Source organism: Brienomyrus brachyistius, unplaced genomic scaffold (assembly GCF_023856365.1).
Source record: "Brienomyrus brachyistius isolate T26 unplaced genomic scaffold, BBRACH_0.4 scaffold1039, whole genome shotgun sequence".
Classification (NCBI taxonomy): domain Eukaryota; kingdom Metazoa; phylum Chordata; class Actinopteri; order Osteoglossiformes; family Mormyridae; genus Brienomyrus; species Brienomyrus brachyistius.
The window spans coordinates 6,776-30,931 of NW_026043314.1; the positions used below are offsets into that span (position 1 = coordinate 6,776).

The 24,156-nt window shown below is 48.9% G+C and overlaps 1 long non-coding RNA gene across 1 annotated transcript in view; it reads right to left on the reverse strand.

The window, feature by feature from the left end:
- Nucleotides 1-350: 350 nt before the first annotated feature.
- The window catches only part of LOC125730133 (uncharacterized), a 37,260-nt gene continuing 13,454 nt past the window's right edge, over nucleotides 351-24,156 (reverse strand). Inside the window, exons 2-3 of the long non-coding RNA XR_007390505.1 lie at nucleotides 11,227-11,393; nucleotides 351-491 (exon numbers count right to left, since the gene is read on the reverse strand). This is a non-coding gene — a long non-coding RNA (uncharacterized LOC125730133). The remainder of the gene's footprint in view (nucleotides 492-11,226; nucleotides 11,394-24,156) is intronic.

Below are 24,156 nucleotides of genomic sequence, written 5' to 3' on the forward strand. Positions count from 1 at the left end.
CTAGTAAAACAGAGGGAAACTGTAGAAACGTTTCGCTTATCCCAGCGATGTTGAAGCAGCAAGTTCTGCTAACCAGCTATATAGCTACGATCATCTGCCTCCTCCCGCTAGCTATTTATTTTGTTTGTTGGGGGAGAACAGGGGCAAAGTGAGTTTTTGAGTGGGGTTCCCAAAAACAATAAACTCCATCCTAGCAAGATGGAGAAGACAAAGCAGAGATGGACAGAGGACGAGGGTCAAACGGGGACACGGAAACCGGGGAATCAGGCTTCCTGGGATGGAATACAGGGGTGCTGAGGACTGACAGAACCCGCCCCCCCCCCCGCCTCCACCCAAAGGACTCACCTTTCTGCGAGGAAGTCAACGACGCGGCGGAAGTCTGCGATGCAGTACTCCCGCTTCATGTCCATGAGGACGCTGTCGGAGGCCGACTGCACGGGCACATGGAGGAAGGCGTACACCCGTGGGTGGCTCAGGATCTTCGCCATCTCCTGTTGGGGGGGGGGGGGGGGGGGGGAGGAATGGAGGCGAGGGTTACAGTTCCTCAAAGAGCTGATGGGGGTGTACTCTGCCAGGCCACACCTGCAAGTCATTTTAACCTTTTGTAATATAACTGGAGGGCATAAACATCTGCCCTGGTGGAGAATAGATATCCCTACATGGAGTTCCCTTCACATCTGGAAGAAGAATCCCCCCCCCTTCCCCAACCGCCAGCCCCCTGTAAGTGCAACTCAGTGTAACTGAACCTAAACAAATTATCATAAAAAAAACACACACAATTCAAACGGTAGCTAAAATCGCAGAATGAGAAAGACTGAGTGGCTGTTCTGGTGTTTGTTTCTGCTGGTCGGGGACGTCCGCAGAGCTGCCCTCTTCACCTCCTTGCAGGCTGTGACGAGGTATGAGGGCGTGAATTTCTGTAATGGAGTTGGGTGGATGTCCTGAGGGTTCGGGGTTACTGGTGTACACAGACGCCCACGCCCGCCGGCCTGCATGCTGTCACAGGGGAGGACACCAGGGAGAAGTTAACCTTTTTTTTTTTTTAAGGAAAAGACCGGTGACATTTCTTCCAAAGCAATAGGACATCATGGCATGGTGCCAACCCCCCCCCCCCAACCAACGACGAGACCGCCCAGAAAAACAGAGTGTTTAAAACAGCTGGGAGAACCGCTCGCAAAACCCAGGAGTCACATGACATTTTTCGAAAGATCAGCAGGCTGCAGCTGAATTCCCAACAAACAGAACAATTACATGTGTCGAGAAGTCAAAGTCCTCTCGAGGCGCCGGGGGGGGGGGGGGGGGGGGGGGGGTGGAGCTTAGGCCTGCCTAGAGGACAGCCACAGACCCAACAACCTCCCGCCACCCATTAAAAACAATCACTCAACTACCAAAGTCCGGTGATGATTAGACCGGATTTCTACACGGTGACAAACTGACGACACCTTAGACACCTCAAACTCTTCACAGCCCGCTGGCTGGGCTTCGAACCCAACCCCTTGCAGCGCACTGGCATGGCCCCGACCCTGGGGAGCCAGTCTCACACGAGCCTGCGCTGCGGACCCAGATGCCGGTCTGTTCTACAGCAGGACTCAGACCCGGTGTGGGTGCCGAGTCAGGGTTTGGGGGGGAAAAAATAAACACACAGAAAGAAAAACAGACTGAAATGAGTGTGACTCCTGAGGAGAGACAGTAGCAGGTGGGGGGGCTGAAATCAGGAGCCCCCAGCTACTGTGGGTCCTCGACGGCTCGCGTCATTAACCATATGGTACCCACCATCGAAGGGGGCGCAAACCGGCCCTCTGAAAGCTGCTGATTACAGTCCGTCTTCACAATTACATTCTATTGTGCACCCCTCACCGTAACCCCCCCGCCCGCATCTCGCCTCACAGTGGGGGGGGGGGGGGGGTTACATGGCAGAACATCCAAATTAAAGGAATTAATTAGCCTGAAGAATGCCGGCTGATTGGGAGTCTGGATAAGTCACCAAGTCCCGTCATGGGGTGTCCAGATGCCGCACCCCCCCCCTACAGAAGTTCTAGGGGACAGAGACAGACACAAGACACGTGACCTGATGTCATATCACAGGCAAGACGTGGCTGAGTGACAGGTGAGAGGAATTAAAATTTTTATTTTTTAAAATCGTCAGTATGGATTGGCGGGGTGTGGGGACTATTTTGAATATAAAACAGCGAAAAAAAACAACTTTAATTTCCTACCGAAGACAGAAATTGCGTTCGACATCTGATTATAGTTTGAGATATGAAAAGAATGCGGACTTGTTAATTAAACAACTTATAATTAAACAACCCGTGTTAACAACACTATCTGATTGGCTCGCATCTCGCCCTGGAGCTGCGCTGTGTTTAATATCCATCTTATTTACTCCGTAAAGCAAGTCTTTTACTTAGCTATGGTAATGTGTGCAGGGAACTCATTAAATGAAGACAATATGGGCTCCCGATTTTAAAATAACCATCCAGAGGACTGTAATTGGTGGAGGAGGGGGTGGGGGGTCAAACTGGCCCTGGCTTATAGTGTCAGAGTGGAGCAGCAGTCCCCAGTCAAGCCCAGACATGCTACACAGCTCAGGGACACAGTAATCCATCTCAAAGCAGCATCTTGCACTCAGGAAGTGACATCACAGAGAACATATTACAACAGGAAGTAGCTAGGAGGGGATTCCACCCAAAGCCAAGATGCTTATTTAGATACACATGTCTACTACATGTGAGGGTTCTTCACACGTGTAGGTGTGTCACGGATCTGCGCATCCCCATGTCGCACAAAAAAGTAATTTCCAACAATTTGACCGAAAGTGTCTCAACTACAGTGGTCAGCTAACAGTTTTTGCTAAGCAGACTGATATAGTCACTTTTACTGAAAAATAAATGGAACAGATATATACCTTCCAAAAGTGTCACAGAAAAGGAGTCATTTTTGTTGTTAAAGTGTTATTAAACTAAGGCAATTAAAACCTAATTTTATGATGAAGCGAAATATGGAGAAGGAATCCCCTAAAACAATGTGCTGGATGGAAATATAATAAACTACTCACCTTCAAGGAGCCGAAAGCCAAAGTTAATTTAAATTAACTTTAGGGGACAACCAGCTAACATTGAGAGCGGGCCTGAGTTTGTTTGTGATTAAGTTCTGAAATAATGTCAAGTTACACGATGGCCATCAATTCACGCGGCAAGAGATTAACAGCCCGTCCTGCCACCCACTCGTAAAAACACCAAAGTGAGACGGCAGAGGGACGTCCAGCAGAGCCCGATAACAAACAGACGCGTGACGGACAGAATGAAAAACGCCAGGCCAGACACTTGGGTGTCACTGAAGGACAGAGCAATTATGAGAGATTTCAAAATAGGAAAATATTTCACCGGTTGAATTTATATGTCATACCTCCAGTTTGGAATACAATGAATTCGTATGCATTCCCCAACAGGCCAGTGAATCTGTGTTTCTGCGATAATTACTGTTTTCGTTGGACCCGACGCGGCGCGTTTTGGCTTCGCGCGCCTGCAAAAACACGGTGACTGCCAGAAATTAACAGCCGTCACATGTCGTGATATTTAAACGGAAAACGGCGATCCCAGCCAGGAGCTGTACAATAGCGGGGGAGAAAGGACGGGGCCAGACGGGGAAATCCCACATGGCTCGGCCCGGGAATTGAAGGCAGCTACATTTTCAGGACATGAAGGGCAAAAGCACCCAGCGGTCTGGCTCAGACACCGGGAGGTTTCCCGGTATTCCCAGTGTTCCCACAGCTACAGGGAATGAAACACTGCCATTCCGCGCACCTCTGTGTGGTCCCCAGAACGCAGGCTCGGCTAGCAGGGATACCTGGTGAGGGACTTCCCCTTATCCCTCCACCTCCCCAGATCATTCTGGAAGAAACCGCCCTTAGCGGATGCGGATGATCAGCACGGCACGCCTCGGCATTAGCTTGGCCTTCTATTAGCATTCATAGACTCTATGCCAAGGGCATCCCAGGACATTGGGAAAAACCCGCTACTATTTATTGCTGCAAACTCTGCTCTTTATGCACACTGATAGGTATCCAATCATTCATCTTCATTGCATTTTCTAAAATCAAGGTCCTCCTCAAGCTTCCCACAGTGCTTTGCTACTAATGGTATATTCATCACAATGGAATACAGTACATCACACCAACCAGCGCTGCTATTTTAAGGCTAGGTTTCCCCTAGACTACAGCACAATTTACCCCTTTAGGATCTCTGCAAATCAGCTGCACTTCAAACGCAAACTGGGCCATGAGTCTGGAGCGACCGCAATCAAACCTCATTTTTAATGGAACATCGGAGTCGAGTATCGCAGTCACGAGCAGAGAAGTCTGCGGACGCCCCAGGGTCCGTTTATTATCTGATTAGACCCCGACTGCTGAACAGTTAGCTCCCTTTCTATAATAAAACCTGCTCTTACTTTATGCTGCAGAGGATAATTAATCCATTAAAATGACATTCTTTACTGGCATAAATGAATGTGAACTGGGACCCTCATTTGCCTGTGCTACAAGCCGCAAGTGCCGACCACTGGGTTTAGTTCCAATTTCCATTAATGCCCACAATGTTTATATATATATAAAAACCTCCAGCTCTGAAAACATCTTTTTTTTATTCAGGAGAAAATCAGGAAACAAAACCTCCACCCTTCCTTGAGGGCGAGGAGCAAGTCTTCCTCTCCATAACATGCATGACGGTCCATTGCATGGCACAACAGCAAACACATCTGACTATAGCGCCACTGCCGCCATTACAATCAGATCTTTGCCCTTTTAAGACAGAATAAGCGCTGGAACATCCTAAGTCTCCCTGCTAGCTAGTGGTACAAGGCTGTGGACAGGATTTCTGGGTGCCTCCCTGGAGCGGCGTTCCACAAGGCCCAGACTCGAGTCCAACCGATTTGTGGCTTATTTTTGCTACATGAAGCTAGGATGGTTGGGGAGGGGGGGGGGCAGATATCTGGTTCCTGTGGGAGAAATCTTAACTGCTTAACAGTCCTCCTGCAGGCTACTCGAGATAAGATGGTCACGTTTGTGGAAAGATCTGAAGTAGGGACTGAACCCTGATTAGATGCTAATCCTCAAACCAAAGAGTATATAATTCATGAACACACTAAAGCCCCACCTAATATATAAATTTATGTATATGCTAAATCCCTAGCTAGCATATAATTCATATACATGCTAGAGGCCTATCTAGCATATAATTCTTATACATGCTAAAGTCGCAAATAACATATAATTCATATCATGCTAAACCCCCCAGATAACACATGATTCATAGACTGCTGTAAAAGTGGGAGTAGGGAAAGATAACTTGGGGGGGGGGGGGGGGGGGTTTGCCAATGTGGAGGACACACAGGCACTGGGTGGTGCCCCTCATGTTTCTCATCGATCTGGCAGTGCCTGGGGGGCAGCAGTGATGACCCCTGCGGGAGTCTGGACCTTGTCCCAAACGTGTCACCGTGGGAAAGGTGCAGGTCAATTCAAACTTCGCCGAATGCAAGCCTGAAAGCTCAGTGTGGTTTAAGCTTTGAGCTGAACTACTGAAAAACCCTGTTTATATCGGCAGCACTGCCACTTTCAGCATGCATAGTACTTCCATCTCTCCATTTTCTGTAACCGCTCATCCTATTCAGGGTGAAGGGGGGTCCGGAGTCTATCCTGGAGGCTATGGGCAAAAGCAGGGAACCCTACATGGGGTGACAGCCCATTGCAGGCATAGTACTTCCATGCTCTCATTTCCCACTGTCATGTACAGGGCCTGTTCATTGCCTAATGTGAAATATGTTTGTGTTATGCTATCTATAAGAACTTTTACAAACGAGAGGCTATTCGGCCCATCAAGCTCATTTGGGGAGAACTTAACTAATAGCTCAGAGTTGTTAAAATATTCACTAGCTCTGAGTTAAAGGAACCCAGGGTTTTAGCTTGCGCTACACTAACAGGAGGACTATTCCATACTCTAACTACACGCTGTGTAAAGAAGTGCTTCCTCAAATTAATTTAAATTATTCTCCCGCTAATTTTCACTTATGGCTGAGTATTTAAACTAATACTGAAATAGCCATTTGGCTGAACAGCATCCAGACCTGTTAGAATCTTATACGCTTGGACCATGTCCCCCCTTGGTCTCCTTTGCATGAGGCTAAATAGGTACAGCTCAGTTAACCTCTCCTCATAAGACATTCCTCTAAGACCAGGAATCATTCTCCTCGCCCTACGTTGCACCCTTTCCAGGGCAGCAATGTCCTTCTTAAGGTATGGTGACCAAACCTTCACACAATATTCTAGGTGGGGTCTTACCAAGGAATTATATAATCGTAGCATCACCTCCCTTGACTTAAACTCCACACACCTAGAGATGTAACCCAACATCCTATTGGCCTTTTTTTATTGCTTCCCCACATTGGCGAGAGTGGGACAAGGAAGCATCAACACACAAACCGAGGTCTTTTTCGTAATCAATTTCTGTGGAACCCATAAAATATGTGTACTTTATATTTCTGCTCCCTGCATGGATTACCTTACATTTATCCATGTTAAATTTTATCTGCCAGGTATCAGCCCAGTCGCTAATTAAATGCAGATCCCGTTGTAGCCCCTCTGCTGCTAGATCAGAATCTGCTACACCACCCACCTTGGTGTCGTCTGCAAATATAACCAGTTTACTGTACGTATTGGTGTCAATATCATTAATGTAAATTAGGAACAATAGTGGTCCTAAAATTGAACCCTGCGGTACCCCACTATTAACGCAAGCCCACTGTGACATTGTGCCTCTAATAACTACTCGCTGTTTCCTGTCTGCTAACCAGTCTATGTCATGCTATGTTATGATACACAGATAGGTAGCAGTCTTCCCTCTCTCACCCTTCCCCTTAAAGTATTAATATGCACTATGCAAATTACCCCACGAACTTTAGCATCTTTAGCACTGAGATCTCTGTCCTGTCATGAATGCTGTATTGTGGAGCCCAGGAGGAACGTTATTTAGTTTCATGTGAATTGTCGGCATGACAATAAAGGTATTTTTTACTTAAGGTAAATGTCATATGCAAGGTGCCGGGGCCCCCGTGTGTAACGTGCGGGAGACCCGGTGTAATGTGCGGGAGGCCCGTGTGTAATGTGCAGGAGCTGCCGTGCGGGAGGCCCGGTGTAATGTGCGGGAGACCCGGTGTAATGTGCGGGAGACCCGGTGTAATGTGCGGGAGCTGCCGTGCGGGAGACCCGGTGTAATGTGCGGGAGACCCGGTGTAATGTGCGGGAGACCCGGTGTAATGTGCGGGAGACCCGGTGTAATGTGCGGGAGACCCGGTGTAATGTGCGGGAGCTGCCGTGCGGGAGGCCCGGTGTAACGTGCGGGAGACCCGGTGTAATGTGCGGGAGACCCGGTGTAATGTGCGGGAGACCCGGTGTAATGTGCGGGAGGCCCGGTGTAATGTGCGGGAGACCCGGTGTAATGTGCGGGAGACCCGGTGTAATGTGCGGGAGTGCCTGTGTGTGGGAACCCCCCTGTGTAACATGCAGGGGCCTCTGCATGAGTGTCCCCCTGTGTAACGTCCGGGAGCTTCTAAGCGGGAGTCCCCCTGTGTAAATATGCAGGAGCTTCAGGCCATGGAGTTTTTCAGAGAGCAGAGAGTCATTAATCGGTGCCTCTTCACTGTCTGCCCCGTTCCACCATGCTGCTGTTCGGTGCGTAGATGACTCTTCAGGCCGTTGGGGGGGGGGGGGGGGGAGCTGTGATTCACATACAAACAAAAGGACGTGCGCTTCACTCCCCATCCAGTCCTGCCAGTGTCCTCACAATGGTAGCTTAAGCCCATAATGGGCAAAGCGTCCCGGGGGATTCATTAATATGAAAGTGGTCTGTGTTCTACGAGAAATTAGCAGTCAGAGCCTGAAATACAAATTGCAGAAACCACCCCCCAAGGCCTCGGGGATAATTGACTGGACTGTGAGGTTTTTCAGATCTCCACCTTTCCAGATTAAAGGTTGGAGATGGTGGGCGGGGCACCAGGTTCCAGCAAGAACAAGGAAACTCAAAATAAATATATAATAAATATTTTTAATAACTTTTAAAAGCCCAGAAGTGATGCCATCGGCATCGTCCCACAACTGAATGGGGAAGGCCACTTTAGAATGCACAGTAGATCTGGGGTCCTCATCCCCGCTCTCGGCTCTCCTTGCCATGCCTGTCCCCAGGGCCGCCTGATGGTGCCCATTTATGAGATGCTCAGCTCGTCTAGCACAACATTTCATTAGCTCCCCCTTGGCCCCCCTTTACCCGCTCACCAGTGCCTGCTCTCCAATGAAGGGGCACTTCACCCCCAGGAGAGCTACGGGCCACCTCCCCCAAGGGGTCGAGCACTCATCTCCCACACCTCGAGTGGGTGGCTGGGCGTCCCAGCAACCTCAAGGCAACAATCAAGGCAAATGAAAGCAGGGGATAAACCCCCCCCACAAAGACAGACATGCACAGACATGTACCCAACACAGAGTACAAACACTTGATTCCTAATCAAATAAATACTTTAAATAAAATGAGAATAATAAATCAGCAATGTACAGTTCTGGGGTTTACCGATCTGTGACTGTGTTCAGAAGGTCATGGGTTCAAATCCCATGGTCAGCAAAGTAATTATATCACCATTAGGACCTTGGAGAAAGACCCTTAACCTCAGCTGCTTCAGGGATGCTGGCTGACCCCGTTAACTAAACATAACAAATGGAATATGTCTCTAAAGCACCCTCAGATGTACAGTCTGGCCAAGCATCCGCAGAGAGCAGAAACTCACAAAAAACAGAATGACAAAACAGGAGTGGGGTCTTAGGTACACAGTAGGGGATGGGTTTGAGGACCAGGGTTGGAGACAGACGACCCCATGAGGCAGCTGGGCTGATCCCAGGAAGACGGAGATCCCGTCATACCGCCACACAAGATCCTCCCACCTTCATGTGGGTGATGGAAGGCAGCTGAGATTGTGTTAGATATGGGCTTTCAAATGTTCTAAACAGACTTAGAACAGCTGCACAATCACATCAAGATTATATGGTACATGTGCAATAATCGCTAGGTTAGTGATCTGTATAAATCTGCCATATCCTTATGTTTGTCCTTATGCTTATCCTTATGTAGGACTTTAAACTGCTTAAAGTATCGCCACACCACCGACCTCTTCTTACCTTGTTGATCCACAATGTATCCTCTTTGTACAGACGTTGTGGCTGCTGATCTGTCCCTTTCTTCACCACCATTTCAGTGCTTATCGCTTCCATGCAAAACACTAGCATGTGACATGCACCAATGGCCACATTTGATAAATATAAGGACATGCTGAATTTATACAGAATACCACCTTCTGGACCCCACAATACACCTCTCATTAAAAATTTTAGGCATACTATTAATCTGTTTACCAAGTAAGTAAATGTCAGTATAGTACTGAGAAGATGGTGTCTGGATAAATGTTTTGTCCATCCACTAAAGCTCTGCTGTTTATTGCGCCATATAATCATGATGTGATATCGAGCAGGACTAGCTAGGCAGCATATTCAAGAGAACCTTTCAAAGTCTCCTTCGCAAGCCGAAACACTTCATAGGTCCTAATACGCCTGACTGCAAAATCACGTTGAAGAACTTCAAACTATCGTCACGACAACTGGTTCAGGCTCGACCTCCAGCCGCTGCCTACAAGGAAAAGCTTCGTGAATATGCTGTACGACGTACAATGACTCCTTCTCCTCATAGGCCACTCCACCAAGGAAGCACTGGACGCCGGGAGGTGCCGTCCGTCCGCCAATTAGAAAACTAATTAGATCATCAGCGTTTTCCAGACCGGAGCGGCCCGGTGTTCCAGCTCATTACGCCCTCGACGGCTTTCCAACCGGGTGGCGCCGTCAGACTCCCTGATCCGAAGTTCCCTCCCCAGCCTGACAGCCACTGAGAAATGTCACTAAGCAAGCAGCAGAGGGAACCTCTAATCACCCGCGGCGCGGTCTGGGTGTACTAGAGAGCGACGGGCCCTTCGTGGGAGCGGAATCCAGTGCCTTCTGTCCCAGAAAGTTTATGTGGCTACAGAGAGGCCATGGTGGTCGTGTGATTGTTAGTTGGTAGGGAATGGGCTTGAAGAAGCCGCGAAAAGCTTTGTTAAGATACCCGGAGCAAAACTGTCACAGTGGCAAGTAATCAGAAAATTGCCAAAACGTAAAATTCCCAGGAGATGAAATCGGGACCTAACAGTTCCAATCACCAATGGGAGGGATGTCATTTTGCAGACCTGTCAGACAGGGGAAGCGGGACGGAGTCTGCAGAGGGACCCCACCCCCAAATCCCAGGCATTTCACTTGATTTTACAGCATCGGCTGATGCAATTTCCAACACCAGATATCAAATCATACCCGTCCCCCCCCCCCCCTTGCCCCAGGTTCAGAATTTCGCCCCGGAAACCTTGCAGAACGACTCTTTTTGGACTAAGAACCCTGCAGCAGCACGTAACCTTACGAGAGGAGATTAATCGATATGGTTAGCTCCCCCTACAGGAAGCAAGCAGAAAGCCGCGGCAGAGAAGAGGGTTTATTAGCGTCTTCTGAATTGCTGCAGAAAATAGCATTAAACGCTCACTGCCACATGTCTCTAATTAGTGCTTAATTGTTTTTTCCCTCCCCCTACAAAAGAAAAGCTTCCTCAGCTTTTAATTTGAATGTTTCAGAGCATAAAACTAACCTATACATATGGGGACAGAATTACAACCTCAATTAACCCTGAGCAAATGAGACGAGTCCTCCTGGCATTATGGATGCACCCTCCGCACGCGACTCTGGACAAGGAGGCAGCCGTCGACGTCCCTGGATCAACAGCGCCAGCCGTGCCGTCTTCCCAGGAACACCCTCCGGGCCCCGCCGGGCACAGGGGCAGGGGCTAGTGCCCGAGTCTGTCCCTGTTCCCACTAGCGGCATAATTAAGGAATTCCATCCCGTCAACAGCAGCAATGATCATCCGAATTGGTTCTGTTCTCAAGATAGACGGTGTGCAAGAAACGCCCAGAACACAAAACACCGCAGCGGTAAACGTTAAATAGATTGGAAAGTTAGTTCACAGAGTGGAGCCAGACAGCGGCAAGGTGCACCGGTCTGCAGTGTAGTTAAAGCCGCGGGCGGGTCAGGGGTGCACATGCTAGTACCGCGGTAGCCCATCTCACCTCCAGGTGCTCCAGGATGTAAGGCGGGTTGGTCATGCCCAACCGCAACATGGCGCCCTCGGGGATCACCTCCACCATCCTCCAGAGCAGCGAGGGCAGGTCTGTGCCGATGTCCTTCCCGTAGGCGCCCGTGTCCTCACTGGTGAGCCAGATCTCACACACACCCTCTGGGGAGAGAGCCGTGGGGTCAGGGGAACAGGAGGGCCCATGGTGAGAGCCCAACCGGGACAGAATGGACAACCCCACCGCCATGGCAGTTACTACCCAAGCAGGATTACCATACCTAATCATACATACAGCTGGATCAGTCGGAGGTTCCATGCCCATGCCAAGGCTCTTTCTAGGAATTGAACCAACAACCTCCCGACTGTGCAATAAGGCCTCCTTTTTGCTCACTGGCTTTCTGGGCTACTCCACTGAGGAAAACGGGTTAGAGAAGTGCCCTATAACCCGGCGGGTGAGGTAGTAGAAAATGACCAGAACAGACTCTCCGAATGTATATATATGGCAAAATATAGCATACAACAAGGGGCTGCAGCAGGAGTGTGATGAAAGGACAGGGGCTTCTCCCGAGCCCTGTGGTATAAGACACAAGTTCACCCATGCGAACAAGGAAACACCTGCAATGCGACCGGCTGCTGCACACGCGTCAATCGTTCACCTCTCTCCTTTATTTTCAAAGGGATGCAATAGCTGCTTTATTTCTGAGACACATCTATCACTAACTCCGTGAGCTCCTGTCCATCGCGTCCACCCCCATACCCCCCCCCCCGACAAAGGCATGACTACATGGTCAAAAATTTCTAAATCATTATTTGCAGATAGAAATAAAACAAAGATAAATAAAAGTGTAAGTGTGTAGGCGTGCCTGGGGGGTATTCTTGTGCTCTTTGGAAGATGGCACAACCCTCAGCAAAGCAGAGCCCCCCCCCCTCCCCACCTGAGACAAACAAGCTTGTTCATACTCTCCTGCGATCAGGATCTGCGTCGGATTATTTGATTGATTTTGGACGCATGTCGAACAAGATGCGCATGGGTTCGGGCCGCCCGCTTGGTCGGGGAATTCCCCGGTGAGCCGCTCGCCTCGTGATCGACGCGCAGTGCCACCCGGCAGGCTCCTCGGAAGGGCCCGGGGTCGGGGCCGTGTTCAGCAGAGTCCTTAATGAGGATTTACGATTTCCCGCGCTAATGCTCCGCCACGGGGGGTGTGTTTTAAATTCGTCTGCCAGGAACGTGGCCTCCTTGTCGATTAATTATCGACAGGATGGTTCGCCGCTCCACTCAGACATTAATAATGGAAAGACGCAACTTTCAGTTGGGTAAATCTCCTGCCAAAGTGAAATGGAGTGAAAATCCATAAATAACAAAACACTGGAACGACTGACAACAGCAACAACAGAGTCTAAAATAGGGAACTGGAAAGTGGCAAAACAAACAGCTATATCAACTCCGTGGTAGTCAACACAGCCTCCCACCAGGGCGGCGCTATAACACATATCCTTTTCCATTTTCCTGAGGTGACCGCATCTGACAAGAGAATGAAACCCAAGTGTAACGTGGTGCTCCCTCCGCGTTGGTCTGGTTCTGAAGGACTCCCCATGCCGGGAGAGGAAGCAAGCCTAAATTCAGAGTTTTTCGGTCAGGCTGTTAGGGAATCTTTTAAGCCCAGGGGAGTTGGGGGCGGGGGGCATGGGGCTGCCTCAGATAAATTAACATGATGAAACTGGAGGAAAGGCGTCGTTAAATGTGTCCCCAAAACAGGACATAGGGAGGGGATTTCCATTACATGACCACCACTGCTGCCCGCCATCAACACCGCGTTATCCTGCCCCCCCCAGCGCTGTTTTCTTTCCAAATGGGGCCTTCGAAAGTCTTACGTCAAAAACGCTGTAAAGGTCACATGATCGCAATCTAGGTGTGTGCGAGGAGGGAGAGAGGGAGAAATGCAGGGAGAGGAATGTGCCCTGATGGAAATGAGGGGCAGACATGGAAAGGACCCAGCAGGGTGGGGGGTACTGGACACCCCCAGGGAGGGGCCGCAAAGCACCGAGAGCGTGGCGGGGTGAGGAAACAGCTGGTTTGGGGGGGCAGCGAGGGTAGAGGCCCGGCCCTGCTTCCTGAGACGGGGATCTCCAAACAAAACGCGGGCAAGATGAGGAGGAGATTTGGGGAGACGCGTGGTGTCTCCCCTGAGGGAGCAGCGGCATAGCATGATAAAGCAGTAGCTGGAATGTTCAGGAAAGAGGCCCAGCCCAGTTCTCTCCTGCCGGTCAGAACCGTCTGCCAGATAAACTCGTCATTTGGGGCATTATTACTGACCCTGCTGAGAGATTAACATTAAGGCGAGACACGTCACGTTAACGTCCCTTTTCCTCCAGAAATGTTACTCGAGGACCGCCAAGGTGACGCGTCATGGAAAAACTTGTCCTCCCCTACGGGCCCCTGCGAGCTCCCTGACTCAGCTGACGCGGGTTGGCCCCTGACCCGGCTGGGGCAGTCGCTACCACGCGCTTGGCTGGGGTAATTAGAGGGCGCCCTTAGGTCACCATTCACTGGACACCCTCCACCCCCAAAGTCCCACAATGACTGAGAGCTGGTTAGTGGGCGATACTGTTGGGGGGGGGGGGGCAGGGTTTGTCGTTCCTCAGAAATCTCTCCTTTATCCTGCATGTCGTCTTCCACGTGTAATAAAAATGACGTTGCCCTTGACAACAGTCTCACCACTTCTATAGGCCTGCATTTGTAGCCCCCGACCGCAGCGGCCTTGATGCCCTCCCCCCTTCCTGTTTTGTCCAGCCACTGCCTCAGAACAGACGTGCTGCTCTATTGTGCACCCCCCCCCCACCAGGACAATGTTACACAGGGCACCTCAACACTTCGCTGTCTGTTGCACTAAAATTTGGCCAGTTATTTACCGGTCAAGTCTGGACACACCTACTGGAAATCATTTCCCAACATGGTAACGACCCAACATGGTAAGGTGTAGAAGCACACCTTAATGTTATGTAGAAAAATTTTCTGAAGAAGGTGAGAGATGGAGTGCTGTGACAGACGACCAGCCCCCACAATCCCCGATCGGATCCATACAGATCTGGTTTGGGATGAGGTGGATTGAAGGGTAAGACCAAGGTAGCTAACTTGTGTCCAGAACGTGTGGAAAAAAATCAGGTGCTACATCTGGAAGTCGGACAAAATAATGCAAAGAGTCTAAGGTGGATCATCGACGCAAAAGGAGGCAATTCTGAAAAGTCAGTAAAGCTATTTTGAGACTGAATTGGTAGCTGCAATATTTAATATGTATTACTTGCCTGAAGGCTTTTTACTATAAAAGAGAATAACAGTTAAAACAGACAAAAATGCATTAAAAGTAGGTGTGTTCACGTGATTGGCTGCTACTGTATATGTTTGCTGCTTATGTGTATTTATTCATAATTGTATTTATTGCACTTTGTATTTATTTACTGTACGGATCTTTATTTGTATCTGTGTTTTTTGTTTAATCTGTGTTTACCGGGAGCCAATAAGCAGGCAGGGTAATTTTCACCGTACAGTGTAGCTGAATATTGAAATATGCTGACTAAACAAACCCCTGAGTCTTGAAGCTTCACTGTTTAGACTGAAACTCGGAGGAGGGCGAACAGGCTGCCTGGCCTTTGGAACAGGTGCTCAGTATCATCTTCAGGACATGTGCTACATGAGCTCAGCCCTTCACTGCCAACCCTCTGCAAAAGTCTACGGGAGACGCGTCTTCTGACACGCCACGTGCTACGGCAGACATCTCTCTCTAACGCTCACAGCGCCGACGCGCAAACCCAACGGCTACGCATCAGAGGGCACGGCCGAGAGCACGAAACGTTCCCCAGAGAGCACGTGGAGCAGTCACGACATCCACACACACACCGTTTCTCAAGATTCCCGGTTCCTCCACCTCACCCCTGAATCGCAGAGACGCCTTTTGCTCTCTCCGCCTGGACAGACGCGGGGGCAGACTGCTGGATAACAGACCCAGGTGCATTATGGAAGACTGCCCCCGGGCACCGGCTCGCACCCAGCCCGACGTTTACCACGTGTGCCACGCTACACCCAAAAAGTTGTGTTCCTGACTCACGGTGTCTCCTTTTCATTTTGCTTAACCAGCTGCTAAACCTGGTCAAACAAAACTCAACGAGCAAAAAAAATAAACAGAAAACATTAACCTAACGTAAGTGTAAAGCTTTGTCTTCCTGGTAAATAAAAAGACGTATTTAAGTGAAAGGTGCCACTTTTCCAGTCTTCATAGGTGCGTCCAGCACCCCATGTATAACCTGGCAGACAGAGACACCTGTCTGATCCAGCCAGGCTCAGACGGGAGACGGGGCCCCAAGTCAAACTCCCGGCGAGGATTAATGACATCATACATCACGGCGGAGACGTGGGGAGCTGCTCTCGGGTGCTGGCAGGCATCCAAGCCCAAAAAAGGTGGAAGGGAAGGAACCGACTGTGGGAACAGCCTCCCTGAATCTGCTCATCCTTAAAACGCTCTGGCACCCAGCTCACGGAAGACGTGAGAGGCAGGACGACAGGGGAATGCTTTGGACGGCCTCTACATCCCCAAACACACCCCCCGCTTGCCAGCGTCCTTGTTTCCTGTCACTACATCGCCGCTGTCCCCCCCACCTGCTGGGACAGAGCAGCATAGTCGGTCCTGTCATCCGCTGGAGGTCTCTTTCTAGCACTTTCTAGCATCAGTGCAGGTCGCCGATAAACGGAGCCGCGTTCTGACAACCTTCACACCGGTCATTGCAAAAAAAAAAAAAAAACCAATCAACCAAAACAATATTTTTGCACCTAGCCATAAATGCTATTTTCTTGCTAACCTCCAGAGAACATTCAAATAACCAAAATGTGAGTAGTAGCACAACGTGTAGCCACTTCTTAAGCTGTTGAAAACATTCTGCCTGCCCAGAATAGTAGTATTCAGATTCTGAATCTGGCTTCTGAACATCAGTACATCGGAATTCGGACTCAAATCATCCAATCGGTAACATTTGATGCAGAATTAGAAAGCACTGACAAATCCCCAAAGTATGAGGTACGTATTTATGGAATAAATATGAATGAAGGGGAAGAAATGGCTGAAAATATGGCTCAAGAAAGTATAAATATATGCAATAAAAAGTATTTCTCTGTCCAGTAAAGCCTACTCTGCATTTATGAGGTTGCAGGTTGAGTTGCCAGAGAATATATTTGCATATACACAAAATGAAATACATATGTAATATACACTCCGCAAAGGGCTGTGGGACATGCGGGTACCACTCTTTTTCCCCGCTTCACACACCTACGGCCTGCTAAATTATTAACGGTCGTATTACACTTTTAAATGATGTTTGATTTGTTTTGAAAGCAGCCAAGGTCAAACACTTCCCAGTGTTTTTCCCTCCAGAACCACGAGTTCCCACAATCCTTTGATCGCCTCAGGTTCTGTTTGCGCCCCAGAATGTTTCAAAACAAACAGACGAAAAAGTTGCCGCAGCGAAACGAAAGTGTTCTCCCGCACGCTTCGAGCGACCTGAAGGGCCGCCGACGGACATGTAAGTGGGATAACAGCCCCCCCCCCCCCCCACCAGTATCAAGTTTGGGCCAGGGGGAGGGGGGTGTTCCACATGGATAACTGTGGATCAACGTACAGCAGTCACCCCCGGCAGGTGATAGATCTCCTGGGGAGGGAAACAGCAGACCCATAACAAGGAAGATGCGGGGGCTCTCCAACAAGGTGGCAATTATGAAGGTTGCTCTAGAGATGGTCAGAAAGGGAGAAGATCTTTATTAACCCTCCAGGAGAGAGGGAAACCAAGTGTGTGTGGGGAGAGAGAGAGAGAGAGAGAGATCTTTTACTGCTGATTCATTAATCCCCATTTGAGTGTTTCATAAAGGTTATTCAGCTTGTCAGCTTTTCTGCCTGACATTCACACTATGAATGAAAAATGGACATATCACTCACAGCACTAGACAGTTATGCAGCGTGCATATAAATGCAGATGTAAGACCAGTAAATATTTACATTTATGAATAAACACTGTCCAAAGCAAACATAACGTTTTAGGCTTGGTAAAAAGCCGATTGTCAGCTGGGGTGACCCACAATATAGGTCCACAATCCATGATTTGAACGCTATCTTTGCTCTATGATCTAGGCTAACTCCACCTTTGCTTCTTGAGCTGACCCAACTCCACCTTTCCTATGTGCTCTGACCCAACTCCACCTTTCCTATGTGCTCTGACCCAACTCCACCTTTCCTATGTGCTCTGACCCAACTCCACCTTTGCTCTGTGATCTGAGCTAACTCCACCTTTGCTCTATGATCTGCGCTAACTCCACCTTCTCTTGGTGCTCTGAGCGAACTCCACCTTGCATAATGGACACCTAGTAACACGCAAAACAGGAGATGCTGGGGTTCACAGATCATAGGAGGTAGGAAACAGGGGCAGGAACTAGGAGCTGCAAGCTGCCATCAGCCATCATTTCAGGGGACACCTAAGTTAACTCACCCTCACCCTCATCTCACTCTTCCTCATCAGCTATTCCTTGGTCGACTGCACTCAGCTTGTCGGAACTTAGTTTTCACAATGTTTTTGATTTGAACAGGTTCTTGCAATGTCCCATAATGCACTGTGTTGCACTTGCTACGGTCCTTCACTGGAAGCTGAGCCTAGCTTCGCTTAAGCCTACTGGGCTCCTTCACATTTGTATGCCTGCCATGTATTATCTGCCTCACTCGTCTCACTCGTACGCTGTCCGCTAAACAAACAAATCTACATGTAAATGCTATGACACATGGCGCGCAAACAGGCGCAAAGCCCACTGTACCCACCGATCACAAGGCCGCTTATAAGGGGACAAAATTCAAGTATTTACCCACCCCTCACTGGAAAATGTTACAGTTTCTAAGTGTAAACCCTTTTCACAGTACAAATACTGCACTCCCCCACCCAGGGCCGGTGCTAACCACGCGGACACTCTTGCAATCGTTTCTACGCCCTTAACCAAAGAGGACGGGGAATCACTGGGATCCAAAGAAAATTCCGGAACATCTCGTCAGTGATGCACGCAGCCTCCCATTATGGTCTCTCCCCTGACAGCTGGTCCTTACCGATTGGCTTTCAAGATTTCAAAACTGAAGACTGCCTCTAACTCCTCCCACATGGTCAATATTTTTAAAACAATTTAGAAAGAACACACAACATCTAAACAACATGAGCACCCAAGACACACACACACACACACACACACACACACACACACACACACACACACACACACACATCAAAAAAGAAACGCTTGATCTTCCGTTTGTACCAGAAGGGGAACAGGTATGTATATCAGAACATGTTTGTTTTATATCACATTTTACTCTCCTTGCTAAGACATGAAGTGGAGTGAAGCCTGGGGTCTAACCACAGGGTCAGTCATTTATCCGGTGCCTCTGGAGGATTTTTCAGAAGGTTGAGGGCCTTGGGTAGCTCTGCCAAGTGTGGGATTCGAACCAGCGACCTTCGCGGAGTCACACACTCCTGACTGCAGGCTGTGAAGATGCACAAGACGACTTCAGCCTGATGGTGACCGAACCAAATCGGTGCTTCCGTTCCCGTTTACCTTTTGGAGTGGGCTTAAGCATCCGGTTTGGAAAAGACGGATTACAGGTCACTGCGTACTTTATGTTTGGTGGGGGGGGGGGGGTGCATTGATGGCTCATGGCTTCTACACTCCGGGACTGATCAAAGTTTAAAAATAGAGCTGATGCTGGGGGGGGTGTCAAAATGACATTAGTAATACTTATACAAATTAAACACAACTCCGAGACTTGGGTGTCCAGTACCGCTGCAAGCTGGCCAGCTAAGAGTCCCACATGCCACATTAGATAATGTCCAACGGGGGGGGGGGGAGGCACCTGTAGCTCCCCCACAAAAAGACATTGCAGCCCTCTAGCTCCCGCTTTTCCTTTTTCCGCTCAGGACCCCAGCTTTGCGCCAGTCCTCTCTCCCCCTCCCTTCCTCTTTTGCTCACTCTGGAAGTGAGATGTGACGGACTTTGACAGGATCGCATCCCACGTTCAGGCCACGGAGGGGGGAGGCGAAGACGAGAGCCCCCAGCTGACCCCCCCGGCATCGCTTGGCGAGCATCATGAGAGAGCATGACACCGAGTCCCTTTTCTCACCACAAAAAGAGGGAAATGAGACAGAGCTCCACAGCGCCACCTGCTGGACGCAGAAAAAGGTAACTGTTAACAGGACCGTCGTTCGTGGGCCAGCAGCCCACATAGAGAAACAGCCCTGGGTTAGCAGTCCAAAGCCAGCCAAGTGGACCCCAAGCTTCATGGGCGGAGTCTGACCACCCTCGAGTCTGATCCACCGAGACCCACAGCTGATGACCTGGGATGTCGCAGCTGTACTCTGTCACCACAAAGCGAGACGTCTTGCCACATCCACTTAGGGCTGCAAAAATATAACACGTCACAGCTAGATGACCCAGATGTTACCCAAGAGGCCATCTGTTAACGAGGAATTTTGACATGATCATTCCTCAAAAAAAAAAAAAAAAAAATGGAAGAAATAAAGAGACCATTGGCAGAAACGTGGGTGTCGAAGCAGGTAGATGCAGAACCGTTAGCCCCAATGTGGCCCCAGGGCCAAAACGTCAGTGCCTAGCTACACCGGTATGTTCGCGGTCCCTTCGGGTCATGCTGGCACACGCTGTCAGAGTCGCCAGCCTGAGGCGCGGTGGATTTCACATCCCAGCATGCATCACAACAAATCGTTGCTCCCTGCTGATGCTCTGATTAGACTCGGTCTGTAAACACCAGATTATGGAAGATTCCAGAAAGCTGCGGTGTGAGGACTTTTCCGGGCTTTCCCACGTTTTCACACCTGTCCGTCAATCGCCGCTTCACATGAGATCGGTGCCGGTACCAGGCTACCAAGCAGGACTCCAGTGGCGAAGGGGGAGTCATTCGGGCAACAAACACAGGCCCACTGCCGCAATGCATCATGGGAAAAGTGTGATGACGGGGATCTCCTGGGGATGGTAATGACGCTGGATGATGGGTCAGACGTGGCCTGCTTTAACCGCACCACACTGACGGAGATGTGAGTGCCCAGGACGGAGAGTCCCGGGCGGCTTCACGTACGAGTCTGCCCCCCCACTAACGAAAAGCCAGACGTCCCCATGGCCATAGCTACACAGCTTCAAGACACAACCCTGTCTGTGGTGGTTAAGGAAAATAAAATAAATTAAAAAAAGCAGCGAATACACATAGCAGAAGCCTTCGGGAGGCCGGTGTGGGGGTTAGGAGGGCAGTCACTGCAAGCTGAGCGGAATGTCGTAATGATTCACGATAATCACGGTGCCGCCTGATTCCCAGGGAACAATTAAAAAGGGGGTACAGGCGCGTGACCAGAGGACAGGTGTGCGACCAGTGGACAGAAGCTGTTTTCTGTAATTTCTGTTTAGTTCTCTTGCGACATGCAGGATGCAGGATGTTTGTAGAACACACATGGCGTATTCCCACCCACGCATGGCTGAGTGCACCGCCCCCCGGATGAGAGAGAGGATCACAGGTGTGCCGGGCTTCCGAGTATGCCATTTCCGCCATATTCCTGATCGAAGCTCCGACAAAACAGACTCCGAACCCAGCACGCTTTCAGCCTGATTCGAAAATATTTTCGAAACACTTTAAGACGCTAATTGTATCGTTTGTCTGAACTCCCTGAGACTAATGAATACCGTGTGGTGATTAGCGTGCACTAATTACTCACTGTTTCAGGCAAATTTAATTACCTGTCAGTCTTGCTTCCGTGATGCAGCTTTTATCTCAATGCATCGATAGATGTCAGAGCCTCAGGCCAGTACAGCTTATCGCCCCGGTGCATTATGGGAGACTGGACCATTCTCCATAGCCGTAATAAGAAAGCCAATTCATTCCCAATAACAATAATAATAATAAAAAATACATTATCAATAAAACTCCACTGATCTTTAATTTGCAATGGCAGGTGAAATTGTACTAATTACAACAGTGTTTAATTGCAGTAATTACCAAGATTGTATAATCATTTTATGATGGCAAATGCTGGGGAGTAGCATGTTTCTGTTTTTCTAAACTGGGGAATATGGGGGGAGGGGGTGAGTCTAACCCTTTCTCATTCACAGGGGTTAGGGGTGGAAGGTCCCAGCGGATGTGAAAATTCGTGAATAATATTTGGGGCCACCTTAAAGTCGTCTGCGAGCCTCAATAACACATACGGTCTTATTCGTTACCAATATCAAAACAGACAGTACTGTACTGTACACTCTGCCTGTCACGTTGTGCTCCTGCATGTACACATAGGGAGTTTTACATTTAGCACCCACTATTAAAAGTGCAAAATTTATGTGACAAAGTTTTAAAAGTTACTCCCAGAAACAACACTTGGTGCTCGATGCACGGTGAGCCCAAGCCAAGACTCTTAATATTATATAGCATGCACTAACACATATTATATATCACTAATATTTCTATATTACGTATATAATTTTATGTGATCTAAATCATTTTCATTATTGTTTTTGCATGTCACGTCGTCTGTGAGTTTCTGCAATCATTCACCAAGCTCCAAAAATATTCCCGTTTAATTTTCAACGGCAAACTCACAAATAACCGAAAGTGCAAATGTCAAATTCACAAAAGTGAAGGGCTTACTGTACTTGTACTGTACTGTATTCAAGGTTTAGTATCTTTCCCCAAATTTATCCTTTCATCGGACAGAGTGCTTGACAGTTACATTCTTGGAACGCAAGCAGACCCATTGCACCAGGACATTTATGAGGATAACTGAACTCAGTAAATACCTGGAAAGATACTATCAACATAACACTCATTCCAGCTGCATAAGAAAACTAATTGCACTGAGGCCACATACCCTCAAACACCTGTGACTCCACACCTACATAGATTCGGAAAATAGTAAACAGGTTACAAAACTTCAGATAAGGCCATTAAGTGAGTCATCGACATCCTGACAGGGCAGGAATAAGCAAAGTTAATCTGCAGATCTGAAGTATCAGGGACCATTAAAGGCTCATTGACATTCTGGGGCATTGTTGTCTAATTAGCAATCACAGCTTTCTTAATGACTGCCGATGGGCCTCGTTATGGGGTAACCGGAGCAGAGAGGAATGCCATCAAATGGAATTGCGTCTCTCTCTCTCTCTCACTCTCTCACTCACATCACAGATGGGGTCAGGGGGCAGGAGCAGAAGCTCGGCCAGTGATCATGATTATCACAGTCATCGTCATGGTCACCGTCATTATCACAGTCATCGTCATGGTCACCGTCATTATCACAGTCATCGTCATGATCACCGTCATTATCACAGTCATCGTCATGGTCACCGTCATTATCACAGTCATCGTCATGGTCTCCGTCATCAACACATTAGGGCTGGGCGATATCACATCAATAGCATATCGCGCATGCGCAATAATCACCAGGGCGAAACATTTGCCAGGATGCCAGGTTTTCGGTTCTATACAGATGCTTACTTACACCCACAATTTGGTAAACAGAATTAAAAGTACGGCTAAAATGTCAGCGATATGCATTTGGAGACACCCAAAAGTTAGTGATCTGCATAATTAAGTATAGGTAAAATATAAGTGTAATATAAGTAATTGCGTATCTTTATGTTTATTCATTTCAGTCAGCGGGGCACACCACATAATACTGTTTGGTATTCTGTAGTTCGGGATACTTCAGTGCGAAAAGCAGCACTGAATGAAGCAGCAGGAATGAAGAACAGCTCGGCAGCCACAACATCCCTTAAAGAGGAGATCTTGTGGATAAATAAGGTAAAAGATGTTGGTGGTGTGGCAGTAGTTTTTGCAATTTTTGCTTGTTAAACATAAGGATATGCCGAATTTATACTGAAGACTTGGGCGTCATAAAATGCCTCATTAATTTTCTAGCTGTACTACTAATCCGCTTAAATTTTAGGTATATATAAACATCGGCATAGTAGCGAAAAAGTTGCCGTCCAGCCAAATATTTTGCCCGTCATCTGAATCCCTGGTGATTATTGAGCATGTGCGATATAATATGAATGTGATATCGCCCAGCCCTGCATCGCAGTCATCGTTATTATCATGGTCTCTGTCATTATTACAGTCATCGTCACCAGTTCTACCACCACAGCTGGTGACTGATGCCTCTTCAGGCTGTCCTGAGCGGGACAGATGTTGCGGGTGAAAGTCATAAGAAGGGAGAAGCCAATCTGTCCCCCCACCTGCCACCGAGGAGCCCCTCTGATTCACAGCTCGACAGCCTTCCAAGGAGGAGGGGGGTGTATCTGCCCTCGACTACCACTGCTCCCCCCAGGGGAGAAAGCACCTAAATGTGCAAGACATGCCGCTGTGCTACATTATTGATCAGGATGCGGAGGGGGGGGGGGGGGGGGTTCTCACTTCTTACAAATAACATCAAATGGGGGGTGTTAGAGCGTGAAGGCCACAGACAGACAGGGCGGTGTCAGTTGGGGGGGAGGGGGGCTTCCATCAACATCCTGACATTACTGCTGCTCATTGTACACTGACCATACGAACTGACTGTGCAGCCTATAGAATTAATCCAGCTAAGAAGGTGATCAAAGGAAGGGCCACATGATCACTGGAGGAGTGCTGAACCGAGGCCCCTGGGGGCCCTAATTATGCCACACCGCGGCCTGGACTCACCCATCGTGGCGTGGCCGTCAGGAAAACTCTCAATGCCGCTGCCCCCCCCCGCCCCAGTCCGGACAGTAAGGCTGACGATCCCGCAGCAACATTTCCGGATCTCCCCACCCCACCCCACCCTACCCCCACGCCCCCCACCGGCCTTCCAATCAAACCAGCCTTGATGCCATAACCTGACATATCAA